This window comes from Nicotiana tomentosiformis, chromosome 7 (genome assembly GCF_000390325.3).
Source record: "Nicotiana tomentosiformis chromosome 7, ASM39032v3, whole genome shotgun sequence".
NCBI classification, from domain to species: domain Eukaryota; kingdom Viridiplantae; phylum Streptophyta; class Magnoliopsida; order Solanales; family Solanaceae; genus Nicotiana; species Nicotiana tomentosiformis.
The window spans coordinates 108,728,470-108,734,858 of record NC_090818.1 but is presented as its reverse complement, the minus strand read 5'-3'; positions in this window follow the sequence as shown (position 1 = coordinate 108,734,858).

Sequence of the window (6,389 nt, the reverse complement as noted above, 5' to 3'; positions counted from 1 at the left end):
CATATTGGCTTTATATTAGCAGTTGGGCAGGATCCGCCCCTCCGGAGTCTGACATACCAGCAGTGAGCGCAGGTACCATACAATGCTGAGTGACTGAGTGTGCTGAGTGACAGAGCGTGATAAGTGGGAGTACGAGATAGTGGATTGAGTACTCTGAGAGTGTGAGTACATGAGTTCATCATAGCGATGCATTGCATTTGACATGCATACTTGACATGCAGGAATAAAGAAGCATTTCCTCATGTTACATGGTTTTGTGACATTCGTGATTTCACATGCACATTGACATGTAGACACAGAGATGTACTTTCCTCATGCCATTTGAGAATGAAATATCTTATCTGTTGTTGAACGTTTTTGGGAAAAAACACAATTTTTTAACTTACTCATATTTTGGTGATCTCGGTGAAAGATCCCTGTTTTACAGTTATGCCTGAAAAGCATGTCTATTTTCCGTATTTATGAACGAGCTGAGCACCATATCTTTGAGTTATTTCTTGTACTGCTTTTATTATATTGTTATGAGTTGTTGTTGGCTATTGGTGTTGGACTCTGACCGTTGTCCAAGCTCGTCACCACTTTCAACTTATGATTAGGTTTGTTACTTATTGAGTACATGTGGTCGGTTGTAGTCATAGTACACTTCAGCACCTTGCGTGTAGATTGTGGAGTTGATGTTGCTGCGAGTGACGGGAGCTGGAATTGAGATGTACCTGCGTTCCGGTTATAGCTGGCTCTTGTTCTTGGTAGCTTTAGATTTATAAATCTGTTTATGTACATTTCGAACAGATGATGTATTTATTTCATACCAGTATTGTAAACTCTAAGTCTTAGAAGCTCATGATTTGTACTACCAGTCCTTGGGGAATTGTATAAAATTTAGTTATTTCATTTTTGACTCTTATCATTACCAATATATTGTGGTTTATTGTTAATTGACTTAGTTAGCGAATTGGGTTAGGTGTCATCACGGCTAGTTAAATTTTGGGTCGTGACAGTTACACAATTCTTAAAATTTCTTTCATAGATATTCACTCCCTCTATCGGGTTTTAAGGTCTTAAATTTTTATCTAATTGATTCTCAATTTCATTCAAATATTTCTTAAGGCATTCTAGTGCTTCATATTTATGAGAAATGAAATAGACAAAACCAAAGCGCATGAAATCGCCAATAAACGTAATGAAATACAAAGCACCAGAACTATCCCTCACATTCATTGGACCACAGATATCATCGTGGATTAAATGCAATGGAAAATTAGCTCTCTTAGCTTTTCAAAATGGTTTACGTATAATCATTTCGGCAAGACAATTTTCATAAGTTGGCATTTCAATTTTAGAGAAAGAACATAAATATCCTTCCTTAGCCAATCTATTGATCTGATCCTGCCCTATGTGACCTAATCTTGCATGCCATTTAATGACATCAAACCATTATTACTAGAATAACATTCCATAACACAATGGTCAACATAATAGTTATACGTAGAATAATTACAGTCTAACACAATAAAACCATCATAACGATGTCCAAAACCATAAAAAAATATTATCTAGAGTAATTCTTACACCATTGCGACTAAAGTTCAAATTAAAATCTTAATCTAGAAGAATAGACACAGAGACTAAGTTTCATCGAATCTCTAGAACATATAGGACGCCAAGCAACATCAAATATCGGTCACCATGCATGTCAATTTTGCAAGTATCTATCCATTTGACTTCAAGCTTTGCATTATTTTCCACATATACATGCCTTGATCCAGGTGAAACTCGACAAACCTCTATAAACGCTTCTCTATCATGACTCACATGGTCGATGGCCCCTGAGTCTACAATACACAAAGGATACGATCCAGTTAGTAAAATAGTGCTAGAAACATATATATCACTTAGAGATGCATTTCGAAATGCTGTCTTTTTTGGCTCAGTGCACTCATGAGCAAAATGCCTTAGAACGTGGCAATTGTATCACTTCATCTTGCTCTTATCTTTCTTCTTGTAGAATCGTTTTTATTTCTTGGAACTTGACTTGTTTATTTTCTTGGAGGATCCTTCTCCGGTCTCCTTACCCTTTCCGTCATTTTTCCAGTTTCTTGCTCTTGAAGCATGATCTCTTTGTACCACTTGATTCTGCCACAAAGGCACTAGGTACAGCTTTAGCAGCACCAAGCCGCTCGTATTCAAGCTCCACATGAAGGGAAACATCAGCAAAAGTTTTGATGTTATTATTGTAGGTCGAGTTAACCTCCAGATGTTCCCAATTATTGGGAAGAGATCGAATCACTACATGAATCTGCTGCTTGTTGACGACCAATTTTGACCCTCCCTTTTATAATTACTTTACTTGCACATAATAATTTTCAATTAGTATGTTGAAAATATTTTCTGATTAGTAAATACTTATTTTTATAAAAAGTTAAGTAAGTAATGGTGTTAATTAATAATTTATTATTGTATAATTATAAACATATTACTCTTACTATTTGTTAAACTATTAAAATAACGTTTATGTTCATTACATAGATTTATTATTAATTTAACAAAGTTATTTCTTAATTTGGTGAAAACACCCATTATTTCAAAATAAATCCGAAATTAGTGTAGTAAATAAGAAGATAAGATATTTAGTAATTAATTAACTAATTACAGTAATTAGTAGTGTATTTGATTATTATTATTTTATTTTATTTTATTAAAAATAATTAATTTTATTTAAATTAATTTTTTAAAAGGTTAAAGACTAAAGGCTACAATTGCAATTGCACAATTAAATACAATGTGACTATATGTTAAATCAATTTCAGCCCAAAAACATTGGTCTAAATTCATTTGACTCGATCCAGATCCACCCATTCCATTCCAACTTGGTAATTCGGGCCACCTTTATTGAGCCAATGAAATTGTGCCACGTCACCTCTTCACAACACTCACAAAAGAAACCTAACCAATCCAAGTCGTCCATTCTTTAGATCAACGGCTCACGGTTTATCTCATTTTCCCCTTTAATATTAACACCCCAGCAGATTTAATCCCAGCCGTCTAAACCCAAAGTTCCGACGGTCTCCATAATTCCTCACTTTAATTAGTTAACCCCTGAATTATCAAAGTCGTTGATCTAAACATCCAACGGCCCAGATTACACCTTTCGTTTTTAACCCTTAGAGACCGGCCCAACTATCCCCAAACCCTAATCATTTCCCCTGACTTGGCTGCCCCCTTTTCCCTTTCTCTCTCTATTCTCTCAACTCACCAGCTCAAATCAGTGACACACATTGCGCAGATTTGTGCCATGTCACAAACCAGACGCATAATCATCTCCTTTGTCTTCCCTATCCATGATTCTCGCCGATTCCTTGCAAGTTTCATCACTTGAAATTCAAATGCCAAAATCTGAAGCCCTAGATTCAACGATGCAATGTCAAATCTTCTATTCTCTGTTAAGTCGGATGCATGCATGGCCATCCATCTTGTCCCAGTACTATGAATCTTGCTATTTTTCTTTTCGTTTCCTCCGATAAAATTCAAAAGCCCTAATTTTTAAACCATAGACCAAAGAGTGAAACCTTAAACAATCCGAGCTCCTTTATGTTCTTTCAAATCGAAGCATATGAGGAGCCTCTTTAGAATTTCATCATGAAGATTTTGTACCCATAGGTCAAACGTAGTGACCTCTAGGTTTTCGAGCTTTGTCCGATGGGTCATTGCCTTCAACGGTCAACCTCTCTCCTCTCAGGTAAAATCCCCGCTCATATTTTCTTCTGTCTCTTAGATTTTTACTTGATTTTGCTCGCATCATCTGGTAGTTGTCACTCTCCACTACCGAGTTTGAATCTGCTGAAAACCCAAAGCATTGAATGCCACTATAATTGGAGCATCCAATGCTCTCACCTAAGATAACATAACACAAGAAACTTGCCTAACAAGTAGAAACATCGACCTAACTACAATATCATTTACTACACTTAAGTTATAAGTAGCAGAATCAAACTAGGGTTTCTAACTAGATTCTAATTTCTTTCCAGTTCCGAGCTTTACAGTAATCGGAGTTTGAGTTTCTGATTCTTAACGGCTAAGCAAGACTCTCATTTAGTTTGCTTCTCACAAGAAGGCCAGTGAGCCTCGACCTCTCTTCTCTTTTAGTCATCTAATTGGAATCATGTTTATTCTATTATTTTCCTATTAATTGACTCTACTTTTCTGATATGCTAATCGTCTCTATGTGTTTATCATTAGTTCATGATTGATTACTAAACATTAGAGTATAAGTTTCTTTAATAATCTGAAATCAGAATCATGTACTGATCAATAACCCCATTGTAATCTTAATGAACATATCTTTATGTGATCTTTGTATTTCTAAGTTTCTCTGATTAATAAACTTCAAATGATTCCATGTACTTCATACTTCCCTGATGTTCTACTATGGCTCTCATGTATGTTATTCTAGTTTATCTTAATGTTGTTTGCATTTGGACTGATTCACCTGATAAACTAGCTTAAACGTATATGAACCTTTAAGAATGAAAATGTAACTGCCACTCTTAGCTTGCGTATATCATGCTCGCACCATTTGAATGAATTTCTTCCCTTCTAATGTGCTTATGTGATTCTATTAACCTTTAATACAATGTAATCATATTTGGGATCTCATCATATAGACATGCTCTAAACTAATTGGACTCATGTGCTTACCCTTGTATACATTCTGATAACTCCATATTTAGCCTAAGTTATGGAACCTATTTAAGATATATCTATGGTGTTTGAGTTTCATCTGTTATGTTAAATTGTTAAATCCAGCTTCATCATAACTAAGTTCTCATACACAACATGTATAACATATCTTTAATGTAATACTTTCATTGACTCTTTTCTGAAACTTATACATGGTGATGTTGTTAATTTGATCTCATGATATTCAAACATGTTTGCCATGTTGTGATCCTGTAAGAATTCCCTATGAATGTGTTCAAATGCTATCTTTGGTATTTCTGCACTATCTTATTCTTTAACAACATTGCATGCCTTTGATATTCATGTATATACCTTCATCATCCCTGAACTTCATCAAACTTACCTAAGTGAACTAGAACTGACTTGTGAACTTGAGATGAACTTAATGCTATTACTGGTTCTATTTGAGTATAACAATATGCTTTAAATCCCAGTGAGGTTGGTATGAATATGAAGTTGAGAGATTTTTTAGAAGAAGAAGTCATGTCATGGAATTGACTTGTTTACTTGCATCTCTTTTAATACCCTTAAAGATTTCAGTTGAAGATGTTAACTTGTGTATCTAATAGAAGTCTGAAACTTAGTCTAGGGATAAACTCTTGAACACATGCTGTTAAGATAATGTGATCATTCCTGAACTATGCACCTTTCCTACCCTTAGGTTATATGATTTAGTTGTATGAGTTTCTAAAGTGACATGCTAGTGCTCCCCCCCCCCCCCATGTATGCCTGTTACCGATTTCATTAAGTACTCCTAAGCCTGTTAAAGTATATGACAATGTATTATATGCTTGTGTGTGAACTATGATCTCTTTTGGTGTTATCTGTAGTGTTCTGAACAGTTATCTACAAGAAATGTACATCTCCTTGTGTGTTGTCATTACTGTTGTATTGGAATTTACATTGAGTGCCTCATTAGCATTTAAACCCGTAGGGAAGAATAAGTGTGATCAGTTAAGGGTATTTAGGAGTAGAATTTAGTTCTTGGTTGAGATACTCTCCCTGACACAAGCACTGCTCGGGGCCCTTGAGACTCTTGTGAACTTTGAAGTGCCAGGGTTCCAAAGGGTATCTTGGCCATGAATGGCATTTTACCTTAAGCCTTTAATTATTGACATTTGCTAATCTCTTTAGATTTAGTGTTAAATAAAAATAAATGCTTCACCGTAAATTGCTTTACTCTGTTTGACTTTACATTTATCTGTATTCCTAATTACTAACAATTGTTACAATTTTGTCTTGGATGTTACTTATGTTTAAACATTATATTGGGCCTGCCGAGTTCTTAAAGAATGCATGCCCAAATTTCTAGCTTGAACCTGGAGTGATTCGGAGCTGTTGAAGCTTATTTCGCTATCTGCTGGGCCTAATTTCCTTCAGGCCCAAACCCTGAGTCCATCTCCTTCCTCTATCGCTTTTCATAAGTTTACTGTTGTTCTTATATGTATACAATACTGATGATATTGGATTTAATGTTTTACTTTTCTTTCGTTGATTTATATTAACTACCTGGGCAAGCCTTGAAGAACATAAGTAAAAACAAAATAAAAGGTACTGCATATCACGACCCAAATTCTACTATGGGCCGTGATGGCCCCCAACGTTACCGCTAGGCTAGCCAACGGTGAATTAAACCACTTTATTACTCTTTT